Source organism: Ctenocephalides felis, unplaced genomic scaffold (genome assembly GCF_003426905.1).
Source record: "Ctenocephalides felis isolate EL2017-DRISC unplaced genomic scaffold, ASM342690v1 CF-g0.4_SCAFFOLD_01170, whole genome shotgun sequence".
NCBI lineage: Eukaryota > Metazoa > Arthropoda > Insecta > Siphonaptera > Pulicidae > Ctenocephalides > Ctenocephalides felis.
The window spans coordinates 39,921,987-39,934,714 of NW_020537324.1; positions in this window are offsets into that span (position 1 = coordinate 39,921,987).

Below are 12,728 nucleotides of genomic sequence, written 5' to 3' on the forward strand. Positions count from 1 at the left end.
GTCAAAACGGCCACGGCCACAAACAAATAAAATTAATCACACAATCTCAACCAAAAAAATTTACAAGGAAGTTCAAAATGGCAGTCAGAGATGCGAAACAATCTTTTTCATTGGGGCGGAGTGATGTAGCGGGCTGTCAACACGCACCGCATTTGCTGTAGCGGCTCGTCAACACACATCACATTTCTACTGGACAGATAGGCTCATATAGTGACAGCACGGAGGAAACAAAATTAATTCAAGTGTCAGATCTGACCTGGCTTTTGTTTATCCCTAATCTCATTGCCAAAATTAAAATTCTTGAAACCTTTTCTTTTTAATTGTAAATAAGTAAATACCAACTATATTTTATAAATGATCAATATGATTACACATAGTGTTGTCAATACTAATCATACATAAAATAAACCAAGTATAAAACATAATATTTCATGAAATTTATTATGTCTACAATTCTGGTATTTAATATGGACCACTACGCCTCCATATATATATATATATATATATATATATATATATATATATATTACATTTAAATAGTATTTTCATGATACATATTCATTATATGCATAATACATCATTATATACATACCTGATAATTAGATGCCGAAAAGACATGCATTTTTTTATTATATTTTGAGTTTGCACATTACACTTTACCAATTAAACTTAATAATAAATGAAAAAAGTATTCACCAAAATATAATTATATATTTTTGTGTTCTCGGTTTTTAATCATCGATCAATTGTCGGGCTAATAAATTGATATGAAAATTTATATAATATCAGTTTCGTTGTAAATTGAGTTATCAATAAACTCACATTATTATCGAGTCTACAACAGTTAATTGCGGTTTCATTTCAAAATATAATTAGTTAATAATAAATGGCCCACTAGTGCCATAACTGGTAAAATATGGAAAGCGTGGTCCATATGTAATACCAAAATTGTAGAGACAATAGTCCAAATTGTAGACATAATAAATTCCTCGATATATTATGTTTTATATTTGGTTTATTTTATGTGTGATTAGTATTGACAACACTATGTGTAATCATATTGATCATTTATAAAATGTAGTTAGTATTTGCGTATTTACAATTAAAAAGAAAAGGTTTCAAGAATTATAATTTTGGCAATTAGACTCGGGAGAAACAATAGAGAGATCCGAACTAAAACTTGCACTATTTTGTTTCCTCCGTGCTGTCACTATGATGAGCCTATCTGTCCAGTTCAGATGCGATGCGTGTTGACAGGTTGCTACAGCTTACTCCACCCCAATGAAAAAGTTTGTTTTGAATCTCTGGCTGCCATCTTGAATTTTCTCATAAATTTTTGTTGAGGTTTTTTTTTCTTTTTAATTTAATTTTTTTCTATTTTTATTGTGTGATTAATTTTTGTTTGTTTGTGGCCGTGGCCGTTTTTGCTAGCGGTTGCCATGTTTGCTTGGTGCGTTGTTTGCTTGCTTGTGGCCGTTTTGAATGGCGGTTGCCGTGTTTGCTTGGTGCATTGTTTGATTGCTTGTGGCCATTTCGTATGGCGGTTGCCATGTTTGTTGGTGCTCCCTGCCCGCTGCCGTTGTGCTTATAATCGACTTATTTACCAGGATAATAAGTGATTTATTGAGCACGTGTTGTTGTTGATCTCGATGTGCGTGATCGGAGTCTCAGTTGTATGATTAGAATGTTCTATAGTGAATAATAAAGTATCATTCGAAGAAAGAAGTGTGTTTTCAAATTACTACCAAATCGTTGTTCGTCCTAAAGGCCTTTCACACTACCAGTGGACTCTGGAGAGTCCACATTACAAATATAATATTTCAACAACTATTCAACTGTTTACCGCTCGGGTCCAGCCTATCATTACAATTCCTGGTCGTACTGGTGATCCAGAACATACCTCCCAATATATCAACCACCACCCAGGACAATTCATGGTGGCTTAGCGGTTTTTTCCCTCGTAGCGCTGAAGAATTTTCTGACGGAGACATCGAGTTCAAAGCTGCCACAACTCGACAAACCGAACGATCATTCGCAGCACAAACTAAGGGATGGTGGCGCCTACCGGAGAACTTTAGAACGAACGCGAGACTACGACTAACTTGGACATAACTATCTCATCGGATTCAAGTAAGCAAATCAAAATTTAATCATATCTCAAGATGGAACCCATTTTTGAAGAAGCTAGAGAAGGTAAAGATAATAGTATAGAAATAAATAAATTTAGAATTCAATTAGCAATTAGCACTATACCCGAATTCAATGGCAATTCAGATGACCTTTATAGATTTTTAAGTACTGTAGACTCAATTTTAGATGACGTGGATTTTGAGACCTACAAATTTATATCAAAAATTGTTATTTGTAAATTAAGTGGAACAGCTTTTGATTGCATTAAACGGGCTGATTATCAGTTATGGAATAATATCAAACATATTCTAATTAAACGTTTTAAAGATAGAAGGTCCATCGCTGAGTTACATCACGAGCTAGCAACAACAAGAAGAAAAAATGGGGAATCGATTGAGGAATTTGCAGAGAAACTTGAGAGTTTGCTTACGTTAATAAACAACGAATGCTATTTTACACAAAATGAAATAGCGTATCCATCATATTGTGACTTGGCTTTGGCAGTTTTTGTTAAAGGCCTACCATTGGACTTGAAAATTATAGTTAAAGCAGCCAAACCGGAAAATTTGAAGGATGCTATGCACATCGCTGCAAAGGAGGAAAAATATTTAAACATCAGATCTGATAAAAAATACAACCCATTCGTCACTTGCAGATACTGCAAGAAAAGGGGACACCACATTAACCAATGAAAACTTACAAATAGGAAAAGAGATGACAAACTTAGAATCTACAATGGTGGAAATGACGATAGAATGGACTACGAAAGTAATAAGGATCTGAAATATACAAAAACATATGATGATACATACAAGGCATTCATAACAACTAAAGAAGAGTCCGAAGAGTCCGGAGAATCCGAAGAATCCGAAGAACAAGAAAAATACAAAGCAGAAAGTTTGACTCACAACACCAAAATAGAAGAATTGACGACAATCGCTGCAAATTCATACGAAGAAGAAATGGATCTATATGTGGCAAAAAGATATGGAGCAAACCATACGAACAAATTCATACGAAGAAGAAAAGGATCTATATGAGGCAGAAGATATGGAACAAACCATACGAACAAATTCATACGAAGAAGAAAAGGATCTGAACATATATGTGGCACAAGATATGGAACAAACCCAAGATGAGGTTTACGACATGAAAGAAATTAATGATAAACAAGAAGAAATAAGAATACTTAATGATGAAGGACCAGAATATATGAAAACTATTCCCATTAAAATAAAGAAGAAAAAGAAAAAGAAAAGAAATATTAAAAGAAGAAAAATTAATGATAAAATTATAGAAGAAAATAATCAAGAAATCAGGGAATATAATATTAATATGATAAGAAAAATACCTTCACAACGAAAATTGTCTATAAATGAAAATATAGCCACTTTGACAGATATGTTCAACCGTAAGAATATGAATTTGAACACAAAGAAGAAATATGCACATTTACAAAGCCAAAGCAGCAGAAAATTGATATCGTCGCAAACTCATGTAAAGAAGAGAAACATTCCCGATTTTATTATATTCAGAAAAGCACCAAAATTGTTTAATTATAAATACCGGAAGAAACAAAAAACTCGCCAGGTGTAAACACAATAATAACAACGCAAGTCATTCTGTTTGTTGACATAAGCGAATTCTCATATTTCAAAGCAACATTTGTCCAATTTTGATTACCTAGCAAATTTCGAATATATCAATACAACGTAAATTTAAATTTTCATTAATTACTATTTATGATTTAAATTATCAAATGCAAGATTCTTTACGCCATTATTATTTTTTTTGCAGATTTTGAAGACATTTTTCATATTATGATTTTTATGCTCTATTGATATAACAGTTTTTGAAAAAAAAATTTTTTTTTGCATCATTTACGGTAAGTTGTTCGAAGCATATTTTGTTTTACCGGAATAACATTTAAATTTCAGTGATGCCTTTACATAATCAGCGACCATCTAATTTGCATTCAACTGCTGATTTTTTATATGTATGTTATTAAAGATTTATTCATGTAGAGATAAAAAATAAAATTATTATTAGATTTTTTTTCAGAGCACATTATTTGTAAACATATTCTAACAGTAATGACACTTTTGAGGACAAAAGTTTTTAAGGGCCGAAGGAAGAAGAGATGGAACTCATTTTTTTTTAATTTTTTCTTAATTTTTATAGTTTTCCGAGGACGAAAAACTTTTGAAGAGGGAGGTTGAACTGTAATAACAATTCGAATCATTATTTTGTTTAATAATTACAAAACGCGTTGCTAGTTATATGTAGGTTACGCGGATATCGGAAGTGCTTACTGTTGGATTTTGTAAATAGGTTGTAAACAATAAATTAGTATATAAGAGTTAGACAAAAGTTAGACAGTCAGTCAAACTTGGAGGCAAGCTCAGAGTCAAGCTCAGAGTCAAACCTGGAGAGAAGCTTGAAGTCAAGCTTGGAGCCAGACATAGTATTCAGTAAAATGTAGTCTTTGCTAATATGATAACCAAAAGGTTATCAACAAATATTAATTGTAAAAATAGTGAATAATAAAGTATCATTCGAAGAAAGAAGTGTGTTTTCGAATTACTACCAAATCGTTGTTCGTCCTAAAGGCCTTTCACACTACCAGTGGACTCTGGAGAGTCCACATTACAAATATAATATTTCAACAACTATTCAACTGTTTACCGCTCGGGTCCAGCCTATCATTACAATTCCTGGTCGTACTGGTGATCCAGAACATACCTCCCAATATATCAACCACCAGCTAGGACAATTCAAATAATAATAATCCCATCTCACTTCTTGGTTTTTAATTTTTTGGGTGCGGAGGTCTAATAATCCTTTAATGGACGATTTAACTCCATTATATTGTGGCAAACGTTGTTATGTATGTGACGCGCACTTTACAAATGTTTGTAAAGTTGAAAATTTGCCAACAAGTTCGAAGACAAATTTGAAAATTAATGCCCTACCGACCATAAATATGCCAGGTTTCTACTATAATACATGAATAAATAAATTTGTTTTTAATAGAAATGCTCAATTCATATTTTGCTTGTTTTTTATAGGATTCGTTGGGAATCTTTACCTAGAAGAGAATTGTCTCCTGGATAAACATAGACTCCGTAAGAATAATGTGGGAGTAGTAATGATTATGATAATATATTTAATTAGAAACTCCCAACATAATAAAAAAATATAAATTTATTAACTGTAAAAATATTTCGATATCAAAAATATACATGACATGTCCGATCATTTTTTTACAAATAAAAACCAGCCTGCTTGATATCGCCACACACTCCCTGCCCAGTGTTGATCTCACAGTTTAAAAAAAATACAGGGAAACACGTTATAAAATGTGGTGGGAAAGCAGATTATAGCAGACCAGTATTGTAATACTGGTCAATTACAAATTTCCATGTTTCGTCAGCAGATCCACCGTATGTGGTGATTCGACCTGCCATCAACTCCATATTCTGCATAATGTTCTCGATCTAATGGGTATTAGTTATATCAGAATAACTTAATGTTTAGAATGCATAATTTATGGGTACAGTTTCCATTTCTGCAAGCGTTGCATTCGTATCTGATGAGTTCCGATCAGAGAAAGAAGTTGCTCTTTATCCAAATCAGGATCATTGGTTTCTTTGACATAAGGTCCGAATTGTGGAATCCAATAATTATGTCAAATTTTGTTTTGATTCGTCGCCGTCACCGATATGGGAGGTAGCATTATAAGACGATTTGTTGAGTAAGTTACAGAGAAAGAGAGGTGAGGTTGAATTGCATTCCAATGAAAAGTTCAGGCTCCAAATTATTTTTCTGGTCAGCAATAAACACTGAGGTCTGGGTATACCAAATGAGTACCCTCGGAAGTCTGATCCAGATAGTAAGTGCGTTAACTATGATGGATTGGACTGGACATACCTTATAGGTCGTCACTGAAGACCAGTGATTATGGTGCTGCGTTCAAAATCAATTTTCTTAAATCTTCGAAAAATAAAACTCCTTTATCTTCATCTCCATCGTCGTGAGTCACCAATGTGGGTGTCGTCATGATTATGATAATATATTTAATTAGAAACTCCCAACATAATAAAAAAATATAAATTTATTAACTGTAAAAATATTTCGATATCAAAAATATACATGACATGTCCGATCATTTTTTTACAAATAAAAACCAGCCTGCTTGATATCGCCACAATAATAATAAAATTTATATATGTATTTGATAGTTAGATTTTAAAAAACTTATATTATTTTAGAACTTGGTGTGTCGATTCGCAAATGTAATGTGAAGGCAGGAGCATACCGATTGTCAAAGAATAATAATCCCATCTCAGGTAGATAAATACAAGTTATTTAGACATTAATTTTAAATGATATTGTTGCTCATTTAAATCAGGTACTCTACTTTTTTTTAATAATTTATACATTAATATGCTTCCTTTTTTAGCTTCTTCGAGCATTATGGAACTTGATGGAACTCTGGAATTACAGAATGGTTCTCATATTACTGAAGAATGTTCTGATCTAGGTTCAGGAGAACAATCTTCAACACCGAGGACAAGGACAAGTAATTATAACTTTAAAAACTTTAATACCATTTGCAGAAAATTACTGATAAATGAATCTTATGTTTTTAGTTGTTTAGACATTAATTTGAAATGATGTAGTTGTGTATTTAAATCCGATACTCTATCCTTTTTTCTAATAATTTATATATTAATATGCTTCCTTTTTTTAGCTTCTTCAAGCATTATGGAATTTGATGGAACTCTGGAATTACAGAATGGTTCTCATATTACTGAAGAATGTTCTGATCTAGGTTCAGGAGAACAATCTTCAACACCGAGGACAAGGACAAGTAATTATAACACCAATTACTTTAATAATTAATACTTTTTGCAGAAAATTACTGACAAATTAATCTTATATTTTCAGTTAGGAGATGGAGACCTAGAAACCTCAGAAAAGATTTTTGCAGTACTCCTAAGATTGTCAAGTGCGGGTTAAAACAGTCACCTATTCTGACACCAGTTTCCCGCAAAGGTATTTTTTCATATTAATTACAGCAATAATAATTAATTAATCAATTGTGATATTACAATATGTTATTATATTTAATAGATGTCCTAGGAGGTAACTGCAAATTGCTTCAGTATTCACTGATTAAACGTAGAAGTGCTTTAACACCCAGGAAGTGTAAAATGTATGATACATCTCAAATTTTGTTCCGGGAGGTAAGAAGGATTAACAAACAATGTAATAATTTAAGGGATAAATTGCAACAAAGTATACGATGTTCTGAAAAGTTTTCAAATATTCCGGAAACACTAAATGTAAGGGCAAGAAATTTTATATTGTCTCAATTAAGAGAGCATACTAAAAGACCGAAAGGAAGAAAATTCACAGACGAGGACAAAATTCTTGCTTTAAGTTTGTATAAAAAGTCTCCAAAGGCTTACTACTTTTGGAGACACATATTTATTTTGCCATCTCCTCAAACATTGAGGAAGTTGCTTTCAGAGATACCTTTGTATAGCGGTATAAATGAGTGTCTTTTTAATACATTAAGTTCAGCTATTTCTCATAAAAAGTATAAGAGTAGCAAATACTGTGTTTTGATGTTTGATGAAATATCACTATCTTCAGAATTGTCATATGATCGTAAAAAGGATCACATTGTTGGTTTTGTAGAACTAGCGAATGGCAGAAAAAGTTTATTTGCGGATCATGCACTTGTTTTCATGATAAAAGGAATAAAGGATCGTTGGAAGCAACCAGTTGCTTTCTACTTTTCCGAAGGTGGAGTAAATAGTTCTGATTTAAAATATCTTATTGTTGATGTGGCAAAAAAGTTATTTAGTATTGGTTTAAAGGTTGTTGCCAATGTTTGCGACCAATATGCGGCAAATTGTAAAGCAGTTAATATGCTTTTAAATGATACAGAAGAGTATTATAAAACGAAAAACCTTCACTGGAATAAACTGTTTTTTGAAATAGATGGCCATGAGATTGTTCCTTTATATGATCCTCCACATTTGTTAAAGTGTATGCGGAATAATTTTGCTAAGTACAATGTTAAATTTATAGGTTTAGATGGGGTCGAATATGAAGCATCTTGGAAAGACATCATAGATTATTACAATTATGATTCTACTTCAAGTATGTTTCGTCGTTGTCCTACATTAACCGAACACCACCTTGATCAAACAAAAATGAAACGTATGAAGGTCAGTCTTGCTGCGCAAGTATTTTCTCAACGAGTAGCACATGGACTTCAAAACTCTGGTTACCAAGTAGTAGCTGGAAGTGTTACTTCATATGGTACCGGAGAATTTTTGATGTTCATGGACTACTTATTTGATAGTGTCAATGGTTTATCAAAATTGCCATTGAATGGTAAACAATTTCGATGTGCAATTTCAAATAAATCGGCTCACACTATATTTTGGCGTGAAGCCAAATTAGTTTTGAATTCAATGCAATTCTTAAAAAGCAAGGGTTTAGTTAAAGTTTTAACTAAACCTCCTTGCATTAAAAATTGGATTAGAACGATAGAGGGTCTGAGCTACATTTGGCAGAAATTAAAAGTAGTTCAGGGTTTTAGTTACTTATGCACCAGAAATTTTAACCAAGATCCCTTGGAGAATTTTTTTGGTTGCATAAGGAGTCATGGGGCTTCGAATACTAATCCAAGTTGTTACTCTTTTGTGTCTGCCTTTAGAACTTTGCTTGTCAACAATTTATCATCTCGTCATTCACCTTCTGCTAATTGTGAAGTCGATGATACAACCGGGTTACTTGCCACATTTCGAGTGTTTCTGAATAATGAAGATGTCTTGGACTCTCTGATCAATATGTCTATTGATGCAGAGCCGTTTCATTTCCAGGACATGTCATTGTACAGTAAAACTGCTAGCGCTTATGTTGCAGGATATTGTACTAAGAAACTTCTCGGATATGTTGGTGAATGCCATGTTTGTACATCTGAACTATTAGCAGATCCAATTGGCAGGGATGAAGCTTCTTGGATTGCATCTAGAGATTACACTGGCCATTCGCTTTTGGTTCCGGGAAATGTATTTTTTGATCTGTTTATTAAATGCAGTCAAGTACTTGATCATTTCATTAAATATTTATGTATTGATGATAAACTAAAGATCAAGTTACAAATATTATTAGAAAAACATGTATTATATAATTTTAATTTTCTTTGCCAAAAGCATAATTTAAAACAATTTTTTTTAGATTCATTTATATTATTTTTTATTAACACTTGGAATAGAAGTGTTAATAGGTATCTCACAGGAAAGTATATAAATGAAAATGAGCAGGACCCAATAAAAAGAATGGCTTTAGCTAAATATAAAAAAAGTCTCAGATCTTATAGTGCTCGTTTGAGACACAAAAATCCAAATATTTTTTCGGTGAAAATTCATTAATCGCTTTCTCATCATAATTGTTTATTTATTTTGTTTCCAATTTTTTATTGCTCTCATTTTTATTTAATATTTTTCTGATCAATATTCATTTAATGATATTTCCATTTTCCATTATAATTTTATTCATTTTTTCCAATCTTTTATGGCTCTCATTGTTATTTTGCTAAACATGTTTTTCTAATTTATTTATAATTGATTCCAGTTATCGTCAATATTATAATATATGAAGTGGTTTCAGTAGGATGCATTTTATAAATATTTCAAGTTTTACATCTTGTTACTTGCCGGCTGTGGTCTATGTAATTTCTATATCAATTCAAGGATTCTTTCTCTCGAAATGATAAATTGTTGAAAGTAATTTAAGGCAGATTTTTAATTTTTTTTTAATTTTATTTTTATTTATTTTATTTTATTTTTCTTTTGTTAATCTTTCTTTATAATTTAATTTTTAATTTTACTTTTATTTTATGTTATTTTAATTTTTTTTTTTTTTCTTTTATGGTCTGCATTGAATACATAACTATTTTATTGACACTATTAAATTACAGATTATTACTTCGCATCTTTGTGATATTCATGCTTTTATTTTTGTTTGATGAAAATGGTCTTGACATAAGTTTGTCATTGTATTTAATAGGATTATTTTTAACATTAACAAATGTGAATAGACTTATAAAGCGATATCATGCCTGATATTTTAATGTTTTTCTATTGAAGGTAAGGTTTATAATATTCTTCTCTAAATAACTTTAGCAACATCTCAATATAGAGTTTAAATTCAGGATATATTTACTACCGACCTTGGAAATGAAAAACATTGCTTTTACCTTTTAATTCATGAACAATTGCATGTGCATAAAACTTTCTTCTGTTCATAGTAAACACAATGTTGATACTTTTTGATCTTTTATGGCAATTTTGATGATAATGTTTTCATCATGATCATGACACGGTTGAATGTAATGTTTAGAAAACATTCATATAGAATCTATTCAAAGATTTCGTCAAATGCAGCTTTATTAATGATTGATTAGATAGCAAAATAACTATTAAATGCAGAGTTAATAAAGAAGAATGTCTCGTAAATGAATTTTAATCCTAGGAATTCAGTTTACTCTCAATTTTGATATCAATATATTTATATATATATATATATATATATATATATATTATGCTCTTATGATTTTTTGTTTATGAAGTATTTGTACTTTTTAACAAGTTATTTGTTTTTTTTAACTTTTTAAATTTTTGCATTATTTGTGATTCCTTCTGAATTTGTTATTCCGAACTACACAATCTCTGTTATATATTACTGATCACTAAGTAATTCATATTGATCGTTCCTTTTAAGTTTAACATTTTATTGTAAATGCTTCTACACAATTTCTGTGTAGTAGTTGCTATATATTATTGATCATTAAGTAATTCATATTGATCGTTCCTTATAAGTTTAACATTTTATTGTAAATGCTTCTACACAATCTCTGTGTCGTAGTTGCTATATATTATTGATCATTAAGTAATTCATATTGATCGTACCTTGTAAATTTATCATACCATTGTGAATACTTTTTTTAGTTACTTATAATTGTAAAATTATAATACTTATTATTGTGTATATATTGATTATTACATTTATAAAAATTTTAATTGTTATGTAAAAATGTTTGTGATATATTTGAAAATATATTTTGTACTTCGTATATTTTTTTTCTCATTTCCAATATAAGAAATTATTTAGGTTTTCTTATTTTGAATTACGTATGCGAACCATATCTAGGAATAATACCAGCGGTTGATTTATATACTGAACAAGTGCTGCCTCCTTTAGATCGCTAAAAATATTAAAATGGCGGTAATGTCAAATGGCCTCAGATAGCGATCTATTTATGTTTACTTATCTATGGTAATGTCAAATGGCCTCAGATAGCGATCTACTTATGTTTACTTATCTATGGGTTTAGTTATAGTTTTAACTAAACTTCCTTGCAATAAAAACTGGATTAAAACGATAGATAGGTTTGAGCTACAATTGGTATAAATTAAAAATAGTTCAAGGTTTTGGTTGTGGTTTAAAAAAACACTTATACAGAAACTATTCAAAGATTTCGTCAAATGTAAGTTTATTAATGATTGATTAGATAGCAAAATAACTATTAAATGGAGAGATAATAAAGAAGAATGTCTCGTAAATAAATTTTAATCCTAGGAATTTAGTTTTATCTCAATTTGGATATCAATATATATATATATTTCGTTTTTTAAATTATTTTGTCTGGGAAGTATTCGTTCTTTCTTGAAAATTTGCTGTTCTTTTTATTCTTTTAAATTTTTGCATTACTTGTCATTTCTTTAAACTTTGTCATTCCATCGTCAATACTCCTGCGCTTTTCACTTCTTGGTTTTTAAATTTTTATTATATTATTATTAGTCATTAAGTAATTAATATTAATAAGTTCTCTTTAATTTGTAGTACTTTAAAAATATATCTGTAATATACTTTAATTAATAGTAGTCAGTTATTTCCGTTTAGTTTATAATTCTTAAAAAATATGTTTGTGATATATTTGAAAATATATTTTGTATTTCGTATGTTTTGTTCTTATTTCAAATATTAAATTTTTTTCAGATTTTTTGGCTATATTGATTATATGTACAAATGTAGAAGTAATACCAGGGGTTAATTTACATACTGTATGTACATGTGCTGCCATGTTGTGAACAATTCGTAAATTAAAATGAGTGTAACGTCAAATCGCCCGAGATAGCGATCTATTTATGCTTATTTATCTAGGCTCCTACTTCAAGTTGTATTTTTTGGTCTCTATAGGCTATGTGCGAAGGCATGGAAGGGGAAGTCAAATCGACCGAAGCGTTCGTAGTGGCTACTTTGAGCATTAAAGTTAGCTATTATAACAGAAATTTTAAATGAAAACACATAAAATATTTGTTTATTTCAAATTTAAATAGGATAATTAAAAATGAGCCACCAAAGCTGTTGTATAGTGGGTTGTAGAAATACTAGCAGGAAAAGTGACTGCAAATTCTATACATTTTCTACAGCTAAGTGGAAAAAAAATCAACGGAAAAAGTGGATCGCTGCGGTTAGAAGATTAAAGTAAGTATCATAACCTTATTGTTATA